This window comes from Cryptomeria japonica, chromosome 1 (genome assembly GCF_030272615.1).
Source record: "Cryptomeria japonica chromosome 1, Sugi_1.0, whole genome shotgun sequence".
NCBI lineage: Eukaryota > Viridiplantae > Streptophyta > Pinopsida > Cupressales > Cupressaceae > Cryptomeria > Cryptomeria japonica.
Window position 1 is genome coordinate 254,612,820 of NC_081405.1, and position 13,343 is coordinate 254,626,162.

Consider the following 13,343-nt stretch of genomic DNA (forward strand, 5'->3'; position numbering starts at 1 on the left):
ATGGCTCATCTTGGAAAATCTATCTACTACCACATAGATGTTGTCCATACCTGTCTTTGTCTTGGGAAGTCCTACTACAAAGTCCATGCTTACACATTCCCAAGGCCTATTTGGGACCAGAAATGGTTGATAGAGACCAACATTGCTTGATCCTCCTTTTGCTCTTTGACACACACCACATTGCTCCACATACCTTTTCACATCTCTTGGCAACTTTGGCCAATAGTAGTACCTCTGTACTAGATCCAAGGTTTTGTTGACTCCAAAGTGTCCACTTAGACTGCCATTGTGTTTTTCTTGGATGAAGTTTTCCCTCATGGATCCTCTTGGCACACACAATTGATTATCTTTGAACAAGAGACCATTTTGGAGAGTGTAATCTGCATACTCACCATGGAAATGGTTCTCAAACTCCTTGCAAACCTTGTAAGTTGATGAGAAGTCTTCATCTCCTTCATAGAGGTCTTTGAAACCTTCTATTCCTATGCTCTGCAATTGTAACTATTTAACTGTCAACAACTTACTGCTTAAAGCATTTGCCACCTTGTTGAGTTGCCCCTTCTTATGCTTGATGGTGAAGGTGAAGGATTGGAGGTATTCCATCCATTTCAAGTGCCTATTGCTAAGCTTCTCTTGAGTGTTAATGTAACTCAATGCCTAGTTTTCTATGAACACCACAAACTCCTTTGGGAGTAGGTAATGCCTCCATTTTTTTAGAGACTGCACTAATGCATACAACTCTAGGTCATAGGCTGAGTACTTCTTCTTTGCCTCATTAAGCTTCTCACTAAAAAATGCCATAGGTCTTCCCTCTTGACTCAATACACCCCCTACTGCAATTCCACTTGCATCACACTCCATTGTGAATAGCTTGTCAAAAGTAGGTAGGAGTAGGATAGGTTTTGTGGCTACTTCTTGCTTCAACAATTGAAATGTTTTATCAACCTGCTCAGTCCATTTGAACTTAGTTTTAAGGCCTCCTTTTATGGTTTCAAGGACTGGTGCACATATACCATTGAAGCTCCTCACAAACTTCCTATAGAATTGAGCTAAATCATGGAAACTCCTAACTTTAGTCCCTGTTCTAGGGGCAGGCCAATTCAAGATTGCCTCCACTTTGCTTGGATCCATCTTCAAGGTTCCCTTAGACACCACAAATCCTAAGTAGACTAGCTATTGCTTCAAGAAGTCACACTTCTCTAGGTTGATGGATAACTTCTCCTCATGCAACCTCTCTAAGACTAGCCTCAAATGCTCAAGGTGCTCCTCTTTGGTTCTGCTATAGATGAGAATGTCATCTAGGTAGACCACCACAAACCTACCTGTGAAGTCCTTTAACACCTCATTCATCAACCTCATGAAGGTGCTTGGGGCATTGGTGAGTCCAAATGGCATCACAAGCCATTCATACAATCCCTCTGTGGTCTTGAAAGCAGTCTTCCACTCATCTCCCTTAATTCTAATCTGGTGATAACCACTTTTAAGGTCCAACTTGGTAAAATACATAGCACCTCCTAAACAATCCATCAAATCCTCTATTCTAGGAATAGGAAACCTATACCTTATGGTGATCCTATTGATTTCCCTTGAATCAGTGCAAAGTCTCCACTTGCCTCCCTTCTTTGATGCTAGCACTACTGGGACTACACATGGGCTGATGCTCTTCTTGATCAGTCCTTGTTCCAACAACTCCTACACTTTCCTTGCCACCTCCTTGTTTTGGTTAGGTGTGAGCTTATATGCAGCTTTGTTAGGTAGGGATGCACCGGGAACAAATTCTATTTGATGGCTTATAGACCTTCTTGGTGGGAGTGTTGCAGGTGCTCCATCACTCACTATGTCCTTATACTCTTGCAACATTTGCTTCACCTCCTTGGGTACTTCTGCCTGCAACTTGTCTTCTTCCTCCTTTGGCTTCACAAAGATGGCACATCTCACTATTTCCTCCTCATGTAGCAAGTGTAAGAACTCTTTACCAGTAGCTAATAAGACACTAGATGTTCTTGAGGTTCCCTCTTCATTCTCAGTCAAAGACTGAATCTTAAAGGTCTTGCTATCCTTCTCAAAGGAAATGGAGTTCTCCTCTCCTTCATAGATCACCTTCCTATCAAATTGCTAGGGTCTACCTAGCAATAGGTGATAGGAATCCATGGGTAACACATCACAAAGGATCTTATCCTTGTATCCTCCAATAGAGAACTCTACCCAAGTCTGTTCATTGACAAGCACACTCTTCTCATGATTCAACCATGTCACCTTATATGGGTTAGTGTGGGGTATCCTTGTGAGTTTCAACTTCTTGGTTGCCTCCTCTGATATTATGTTATCAGTTGACCTTGAATCAACTATCACCTTGCAAACTTTACCAAGGATCTTGCATCTCACCCTAAACAATGCTTTCCTATGCTTAGGTTCATTCTTAACCGGCTATCTTATAAAGACCCTATTGAACATTAGATTTTCTCCAATCTCTAATTCAATATGGTCCACCTCAGGTGTCTTGCTGCTTGAAGAGTCTTCATGTGTATAAGAAACCCTCTTTCCACTATTTGATGAGGTAGGCTTGTTAGGGCATCTATAGGTCAGGTGTCCCAATTGACCACAATTGTAACATTTCATAGTTGCAAAGTAGGAGTTACCCCTGCTAGTACCTCTACCCCTATGTGGACCACCTTGTGCACCTCTTCCTCTAGAATGACCCCCTTTGAGATTGGCTTCACTACTATGCTCAGTCAACTTGGCTTCTCCTTGGTTCCTTTTCTCATTTGCCTTGCTTTGGTAACTACCTCGGTGATTCATTTGTTCTCTACCTCTTCCTCTACCCTTGTTATTGGAGTCTCCTTTCCTTTTGTTCCTCTCTTCCACCTTGGCAACAAGCTCATGACATTTTTAGAGAGTGGTGGGAGTCCATAGGCTTATCTCCTCTTGAATGTTCCACTTTAAGCCGCTTAGATACCTAGCCACCTTAATAGATTCATCTTCTTGGACTTTGGATCTAAGACAAAGATTTTGAAATTCTTTGGTGTTGGAGGTCACATCAAGGTCTTTTTGCTTCAATCCCTATCTCTTCTTATGAAGTTGGACTTCATAATCCTCTGGTAAGTAGTTCTCTTTAATCTTACTCACCATGGCCTTCCAATTGGCAATAGGTAGCTTCCCCATGCTAACTCTCTCTTCTTGCAGGTACTTCCACCATGTCAAAGTTGCTCCCCTTAGTCTTGATTTGGCAACCTTAACCTTTTGAGCCTCTGTCACTCCCTCACACTCAAAGTGGTTTTCCATGCCCTCAATCCATTCCATGACAGTGTCAATGTCTATCCTTCCACTAAAATGTGGCAATCCTTCAAAAGCTTTGGTGTTCAAAGCCTTGATAGCCTTTACAAAAGGTTCTTCATTGAACAATGGATCTGGTTCAGGTATAATGTCCTCTATGTCTATAGTTTTCTTGCCTTTGTCCTTGGTGTCTTCACCTTAAGGTCCTTGTGTCCTCTGATCCACCACTTCCTGTAGCTTATCCCTTATCTCTCTCATAGCTTCTTCAAGGAGTCTATTCTTCTCCTTCTTCTCTTCTACCTCCCTAGCCAGCTCTGCATTAGTGACCATTGTGCTCTCCCCTACTGATTCACCAGAGTACAGAGACATACACGGTCCACCAAATCTTTAACTTGCTCTGATACCAATCTGATGGGATGGGCTTTGGGATAGACTAGCCTAGTCTATGCTCTTGGATCCTTTCCTTGGATGTCCAGGAGTTCTAACCACCCCTAGGGTCTCTAGGACTTCCTCTGCTTGAGGAATCCACTGACCTTTCCCAATCCACCCACCAACAACTTTAAAAACTACTCCTAAGGTCTCACCTACTCATGAGTTTCAAGGAACCCTTACTTAGGCTAATAAGGGTTTGGCTTGTTCCACACCTTCCTAGGTTTTAGCAAGGATAGGTTAGGTCTAATACATGTTTTTTCCACCCATTCATGTGCCCCCAAGAGGTTTCAAGCCTCCTACCCCTTACCAATTTCACAATTTTGTCTTTTGCCTACAAAATAGGGCTACAAGGATTGTGACCAATTAGGCCTCCTACTCGGTCCTTTAGGGATCCCTCTTGCAAATGATGAATTTACTTGTGAAACCTCCCAAAAGCCTTGCTATTCATTTGGTAAGGACTCAAGGATTTTTTAGGTTTTAGGCCTCCAAGTGTCCGTACATTGCCCTAGGTGGATTTTAAGGTTTTTAAGGGTTTTTTAAGAGGGTTTTTAGGCCTGCCAGGGTCACAGTGTAGGTTTGGTGCTCTTGCCACCTTTTCTGGTTTGGTGGAAGCTCCTCCTTCACACCAATGGTGCTCCACTCATCCCTCTACAACTCCTCTAAAGGGTGCCTCCTCCTCTAAACTCCCTTGCTCTCCAAGACATCTGCAACTTAACCCTTCCTAGCCGAGCACTGTCCAGTGCTGCCTAGGAGTGGGTCTTTAGATGGCCTCCTTGCATTTTCAAGTGCCCTTCTTGCTTTGAATTATAGTACAAGGTCTGTACTCTCATTCCCCATGGTTTCATGGTGATTCCACAATGGGGAATGGAGTTATGAGCCCATTGACACAAACCAGTCCAAAACTAGATAGTGAGAAGCAAGTTTACAAACTATTTACAAACACACACAACTTGCAAAACAAAACCTAATCTAAATGCTCACAATGAAATTAAATACACCATACAAGACACTCCACATAGGTTTTCTCAAAAATCAATCCATAAACAATCTTCTTTTACTCCTTTTGTGCCGACTGGCAACAAAATTGCAGTCATAGTCAAGTCACTTTGCTTGGGCCGTACAACATCTAACATCCAACCCATTATCTTAGGGTTTTTAGCTACTTATACTACCCTTTCCTTGGTTTGTGTGCCCATATTAGGGTTTTCCGTGCTACATTAAATATTTTGACCACTAGGTGGAAAAGTTGCTTGACAACTTTGAAAAGTTGTCATGCAACTTTTGCAACTTTTGAGCAACTTTCTCAATGTTGCTTTTCTTGACTCCTAGTACCACATTGGGCTAATCTAAGGACACCACCATGCTAAGAAGGACCCTAAACACCTCAAAGGCTCACATACCCTCTACTTTCAAGAAAACCTCAACTTTGACTTATGACCCTAGGATCTCAACTAGGACCTAAACTAAGACCAATGAGCACATGGCTCTTATTTTATTTACAATGTCTTCATAAAGAAGCAAGAACACAATAAAAAACAAATGGTCAGAGCCCTTTGAAGGGTGGTCCTACACCAATCAATTACATAAAACACCTACCCAAATATCCATCTTAGTACTTTTAAAGCTTTCACCTACAGACAAAGAGATTCTTGAACGATCATTAGTAGATACCACAGTGTCCAAAGATCTTGATATATATCAATTCCTGACCATGGTGGGATACCTCACAACTCCTCACTACTTATCATTTACCAAAGAAGATGACATGTCCTTGCAACATCCCCACAACGCTGCTTTGCATATTGAAGTCCTCATTCACAAAACGCGAGTTAAACGTGTTCTAATAGATGGTGGAGCTGGCCTAAATATTTTCTCATTGAGTCTTGTTCGTGCCTTAGGATATTCATAACATGCAATTGATCCCTGCAAAAGGATCACCATAAAAGTCTATTATGAAGAAGAACATTCCTCCAAGGGAATTGTGATACTACCCATCAGAGTGGGACCTCTACAGAAAAACACAGCATGCCAAGTTCTAGACTTGGACTTATCATATAATATACTTTTGGGGAGAGCATAGATACATGACTTGCAAGCAGTCCCATCAACCTATCATCATTGTGTCAAAATTCCCTATAATGGACAAGAAATCACAATATCTATAGATTCAAATCCATTCCAATATTGCAGCAATCTAAAAATGTCTCAAGAAGTCATTGTTCCTCACAACAGGGAGGCGTCATCGTCGAATACACAATCCAAATAACAATCCTTTGCCTCTATCTTATCAATTATGGAAAAAAAAATGTAACTAAGAGATCGAGGAAATAGAGAATACTCAATATCACAATTACCACTCTCTCCTAAATCTTTTGGAAAACCATCAAAATCTAAACAACAACCAATTGTGAAACATCTTCCGATATTTGATGGAGCATTCATTAGTTTTGGAACCTTATCAAAGGAGACATAAGACAAAGATGTGCTCTAGTGGCTATACAAAGATTAAGAAGATCAACAAAAGGTCAACAATGTCAGCATACCTATAGGAAAATATGGAAAAGGATTCAACATTCTTCAAAAGATGGGATACACTGGAACAGGTCCTATAGGAAAAAGAAAAGAAGGTATCTCAGAACCTATCCAACCTCATACTCAGCAAGCTATAGACAAAGCAGGCTTAGGGTATGGACAAGTCACTTCACCAGAAGACATATTCTCTAATCAGTACCTCAAATCAATAAGAGAAACAAACCAATAGTACCTCCCAAGCAACATTAACTAAATCAAAACAAGCATGAACCTAGTACTAATCAAGGAGAGCTAATAGTAAAGCTGACATAACTCAATCTCAGTCTAGAAGAGGTTGAATATGAAAGAAGGAAAGATATAGCAAGACAAACAGAAGAAACACATCAAAAGCTATATGAACAAATTTGTAGATTGCAAGCTGCAAGTGAGATAGATTCTGATGAATGGGAATGGGATTCCTATCATTTTGAAGAATCAGCTGTAAAAAATTACTTTAAAGAAGATGTAGGAGTTGATGTAGTTCACATGTATGCAGGGCAAATGTTAGGAACTAGTTCACTTGAATTAGAATCACATTCGGCTGATTTGGAATTAATTGAGGGCGATCAAGAACTTCTTGGATGAGGTCATTCTGATGAGGGTACCATTCTAAACATTGACATACATATCAAAAACTTTGATAACTCAATCATGACCCTAAATATTCTTGAAACATCTCAACCTGATGATCCATTACCTCTAATCCACCCCGAACTTATTGAATGGGAAAATGAAGGACATACTATCATTGATACCTTTTCAAATGACTATGCCATATCCATATATCTTAATGCAATTGAACTTGCAACAACTTCCACTAGGAATTTCAGCAACACCTCTTCCAATCAAGTGAGTGCCAAATCTCCTAGTCGCAAAAAGGAAAATAAAGAAAACAATATCAGGTCTAATGTTGAAAACCATTTCTTGGCAACATTAGATCAGGAAAAAGTAAAAAGAAAGGATGTATCTAATAGTGAAAACCTCCTCGAGGCACCAGAAGATGGGAGATTTGACAATTTACTTGAGTACTATCAAGAAAGGTCATCAATTTTGATTGAACCAACATAAGCAAGTTATATTGGGACATCAGAGCAACCCAAGATCCTACATCTAGTAACTTCTCTGACAAAAAAGGAAAGGAAAGAATATATGGAATTCTTTACACGATGGCAAATCAATTTTGCCTGGTCATATGCAGACATGCCAGGATTAGATCCAGAGCTTATTATGCATCACTTAAATGTCAATCTAGGAGCCAAACTAGTCAAACAGAAATTAAGAAAGATGCATCCACATATTGCTCTCTTGGTCAAAGCAGAACTAAAAAAATTACTAGATGTAGGATTCATCAGACCTATAGCATATCCTCAATGGGTATCAAACATTGTTCCTATTTCAAAGCCAGACAAAAGTATCAGTGTATGCATAGACTTCAGAGATCTTAATAACACATGTCCAAAGGATGACTTTCCTTTGCCTAACATTGACATCATTGTAGACTTAACAGCTGGACACTCCATGTTTTCTCTAATGGATGGTTTCTCCAGATACAATCAGATTAAAATAGCACCAAAAGATCAAGAAAAGACAACTTTCACATGTCCGTGGGGTACTTTTTGCTGGAACGTCATGCCTTTTGGACTAAAGAATGTAGGTGCCACATATCAAAGAGCTATGACAATGATATTCCATGACATGATGCATACATTCATGGAAGACTATGTGGATGACATCTTGGTAAAATCATACAACAGAGAAGAACATATTGAAATACTGGAAAAGATCTTTGATCGGTTAGAACAGTATAACCTATGGCTAAATCCTAAGAAATGTGCCTTTGGTGTCACTTTAGGAAAACTATTGGGATACACTGTTTCAGCTAGAGGTATCGAAGTAGATCTAGCTAAGGTCAAAGCAATCATGGAAATGGCATCTCCCAAGAATATAAGTCAACTCAGATCACTACAAGGAAGATTGCAGTCAATCAAAAGATTTGTGGCTCAACTAGCAGATAAATGTCAACCATTTACCCATCTATTGCATAAAAATGTTCATTTCAAATGGGACCATCAATGTGAGGATGCATTCAAAAAGATCAAGGCATATCTCATGCAACCACCCGATCTAATGTCACCAATTCTAGACAAGCCATTATTGCTCTATGTATCGACCACTGAAGTATCATTAGGAGTTTTGCTTGCACAACAAGATAATGAAGGAAAAGAGCGAGCCATCTACTACATCAGCAAAACACTAGTGGGATACGAGCTCAACTATTCCCCAATAGAAAAAGCATGCTTGGTTGTAGTTTTTGCTTCTCAAAAATTAAGACACTATCTACTGTCTCACTCCATTAAGTTGATAGCTAAAATCGATCCATTGAAATATTTGCTCAGCAAGGCAACATTGACAAGATGACTAGCAAAATGGATCATGATCCTAAGTGAGTTTGATATTGAGTATGTAGATAGAAAAGCTATCAAGGGACAAGTCATCGCAGATCAACTAGCAGATGCACCACTTCAAGATGATCATCTTCTACAGATTGAGTTTCCTAACGCTGATATACACAACATGGATCAGGAGCAGGAATTCTATTTATCACACCACAAGGTCATACCATCCCGAAAGTATACAAATTAAGCTTTCCATGCACCAATAACACCGTTGAATATGAAGCTTTGGTTACAGGTATCAAAATGGTTGTGGAATGGAACATTACACAACTTCAGGTCTTTGGAGACTCTCAACTCGTCATCAATCAAATCAATGATGACTATCAAACAAAAGATGACAAACTCATGCCTTACAAAAAGATGGTGGATGACTTTAAGAAATATCTTGTTGAGATCACTTTTGAACAAATTCCAAGAAAAGATAACAAAGCAGCAGATGCCATGGCAACACTTGCTTCTCTATTACAAACACAGGAAAATCAAGAGCATTATGAATTCTTGGTTGAAGAGTTGTTTTATCCTTCTCATAATTGTCCTGATTCCCAAACCATCTGTCAACTTATTGGACATGATTCTTCCCGCTATGGCCAAACTTACACATACCTCAAAGATAACATCTTACCTCTTGACTTATCGAAAAATCAAATGAGAAACTTTATTCGCCAATCCTCCCATTATACTCTTGTCATGGATAGCCTATTTAAATGAGGTCTAGACGGTACTCTTTTAAGATGTCTCAAACAAGAAAAATATGAGGCCTTAAAGGAAGTCCATAATGGCATTTGTGGCACTCATTCAAGTGGTCTTACCCTTTCGAAAAAACTCATATGCTTGGGCTATTATTGGTCGACTATGGAATGAGATTCTTTTCAGATAGCTAGAATGTGCAAACAATGTCAGATCCATGGGAACATGATCCATGCACCAGCACAAGAACTTTATGCTTTGGCAACATCTTGGCTTTTCTGTCAATGGGGTCTTGATCTAGTAGGAAAAATAAATCCTTCTTCATCTAATGGTCACAAATTCATCCTTGTAGCTACAGAATATTTCACAAAATGGATTGAAGCAGTACCTCTCACAAATATCACAGGAAAACAAATTGTTGCATTCATCTTGAATTACATCATCTGTCGCTATGGAATACCAATGACCATTATCACTGATAATGGGCGACCATTCAAGAATCAGGATGTACAAGAGCTATGTGAGAAGTTTAAGATCCAACACAGATTCTCCACACCCTATTATCCACAGGGGAATGGGCAGGCAGAAGCATATAACAATACTATTCTAAAAATCCTCAAAAAGACAGTGAACAATGCTAGGAAAGATTGGCATATTCATCTAAACCCTGCTCTCTAGGCCTACCACACCAGTATCTGCACAACAATAGGTGCCACACCTTTCTCTCTTGTATATGGATCAGAAGCCATATTGCCTATCAAAGTAGAGATTCCCTCTCTACATGTATCACTAAAAGGTCTCATCCCAGAGGAAGAACAAAGAGTGTCTAGACTACAAGAGTTAGAACTGATCCATGAATGAAGACAAAATGCCTTTGATCATCTAAATGTATATCAACAAAGAATGTGCCAAAGTTATAATCATAAGGTTAAACTAAGACTATTTCAAATGGGAGAACTAGTTCTAAAAGAAAATCCACGCAACTAGGCAGATCGAGAAAAGAAAGGCAATTTTGAACCAAACTAGTTAGGTCCATTTGTGGTCACAACAATATTTGGATCAGGAGCATATCAGCTATCAACATAGGATGGAGATCAGATCAAGGAACCTATAAATAGCATGCACCTGAAGAAATTCTATGTCTAAAAATAAAAAAATAAAAAATAATGAAAAATCAAAAAAATAAAAAACAGTGAAAAATCAGAAAAAATAAAAAAAAAGTGAAAAAGCAGGAAAAGAAAAAAAAATCAAATATGAGAAAAAGTGCAATAAAAACAGATGGTGAAAACCTGGCAAACAGGTGCTATATGTCGGCTAGCTTTGCCATCTATTGGTTCGTGCTTTCTTCCTCTTGCATTTTTTTCCATCACCATTGTTCATATCATAAAGCCTTTGTACATACGCAAGCATCCTAGGTGATTTCTTGTCATGGTTTGGATCATTGTATATATCATAATAAAGGTTGTTTCTAGACTGGGGACAAAAAGTTGTGATCATTTTGAGCTTAATCAAACAAATAGAACAATAGTTAGACAACGCTTGTCAAGTGAAAAATTGAGATACATCCAACATTGAACATAGGATCACATTGTCAACCATTAACTATCACATATCAATCTAAGCATGACAAAACACATATCAATGGATGATATATCTTGACTCATGATTTTAACACTTTGGCAATAATCGTTCAACTATTTTATTTGGATTTTCGCTATCATGATTTCTGAGTAACTCCAGGATGTCTTTGACTAGAGGAATGAGGAAGGAACATGATATTTTTCTTGTCTACTGTCTGTAAATTAATCATTAATATGTGCAAGGTTGTCTAAGGAAATGATCATCAGAGTATCATGGAAGACATTTCGGACTTGCATATAGAAATGGTTAATACTGCCCGTTTTATGCAAGCAACACTCTGGTCATCTTGGTTCAATTATACCTCGATGCTTGTGCTAACTTGCAATATCAAAAACCTAGGAAAGTAGTGCTCAGGTCATCATGGTTCAATTATACTATTGATGTTTGCACTCATTTCCCACATTTTAAAGGCTCAATGATGAAACAAAGCAATAACTCCATGACCGGTCCAATCACTGCATTGCATTTCATTTTGCATTTCATTCTGCATGGGATCACAATGCTCATCTTTTCCAAGGCCAAAGCTAACATGGTGTTATCCCTCTTATTACATGATTGAGTACATTGGACAATAACAAAAATAATCAATTCATTCATCCTGCATGATAAGTTAGTTCATCTCATGTAACCATTGCATACCAAGACATCATTCATTTAAAGCATCAAATCATTCATTCATTTAGTAAGATCATTGCATGACATTTATCTAATCTCAAATCATATAAGGTATCACCATTGCATTGCATTGCATCCATCTCATATTGACATGCATGAGAAAACCATAAAAATATCATAAACATAGAAAACATTGCATTGTACATACATCACATAGAAATTATAAGCATCACCATACATATTTGCATATATCATGTGAATAATGCCTCATCATATATCTATCATCTAGAATTCATAAGCATATAGAAATTAAAGCATACATCAAGCATACATCATAAAAGTGAATTCACATCATAATCATGTACCAAATAGAATGCATCCATCATCTCATAGGTCATATAGAGCAAATAGGATCGACTGCATATCATATCATCAAAACAAGATCAAATGTCCAATGTACAATGATATCACAACATATAGGAGATACATCACAAAATATACTTCACTGGAATCATCAATATCTCATCACAAAAAGGTGTGTACATGAATGGATCAATGTCCCATATCAGTGGGACCACTAGGATGTGGAGCGAAACTCTGTCCTGATGTGGCAGGTAGAGTAACACTAGCTAGTCCCCTTGTACCTGAATCTCCACCTAGGAGAGCTCTCTGAAGTGGCCCTGTCACTCCTCGACTCTTAGACTGGCTCTATCTTGATCTCCTGGTTAGCTATGAAAATCCTGGAGCCCTCTGATCAGGAGGAATAATAGTAAAGTATAAAGTCCTGTAATACTCAGCCTCTCGAATCCCCTGGCGCATCATCTTCAGGGTAGTCTTCCCTGACATAGACTCTCCTGGCAATTGTACCTGTTCTTTGACCTGTCGACACCTATCCCTAGGTGTATCTCTCTCAACTAGGAGAGAAGCCATCTGAGTCTCTAGCTAAGCCATCTGAGAGTCCCTCTCTGCTAATCGACTCTCTAGCTGCTGAACCTGAGCCTATAAATCTGTAATTTGAGCTTGCTGCTGATGAGATGACATCCTAATGAGGATCTATCGAGGTCCCTTTGCCTATGGCTACTCAACCTGTGATACTGTCATAGGTACCTACTCAACCAGGGGAACCTCCTGCTTTGGAACCTGATGCCCCTGATCCCCTGGACCTGATCTCCTGCGTCTGACCACCTGGGCCATCCAATCTGTATATACATCTCTAGCAGATCTGGAACTGCTAGCTCCCAGTGTGCCTATCACTGCCACTGCCACTACTCGACCGTCTCCCTCATCATCATCTCCTCCATCATCATCCCCATCACCATGATCTCCTGCATCTCCTCCATCTCTTCTATCATCTCTATCTCTACCATCCCTTTGTTGTCTAGGAGCTCTGTGTCATGGCCTCTCATCATCCTCATCTAACACTAGCTTTGGCTCATCCGGACATGTCAGCCTTGAAAACCTGTGTACAGTACAGTGCATGGCATACTCGTGTCATCCCACTATCCATCACACTTGGAAGATGATCCCAATCAACTGGCTCCAATGATAGATACTCTATGCAGGCCTGGTCATATGAAATAGAAGGCCCCCAAGTAGCCACATCCAATCTTCGATGAGCATAATGAGTTGTACCCTGTGGTATCCCCTATATCCTGCCATACTGTCTCA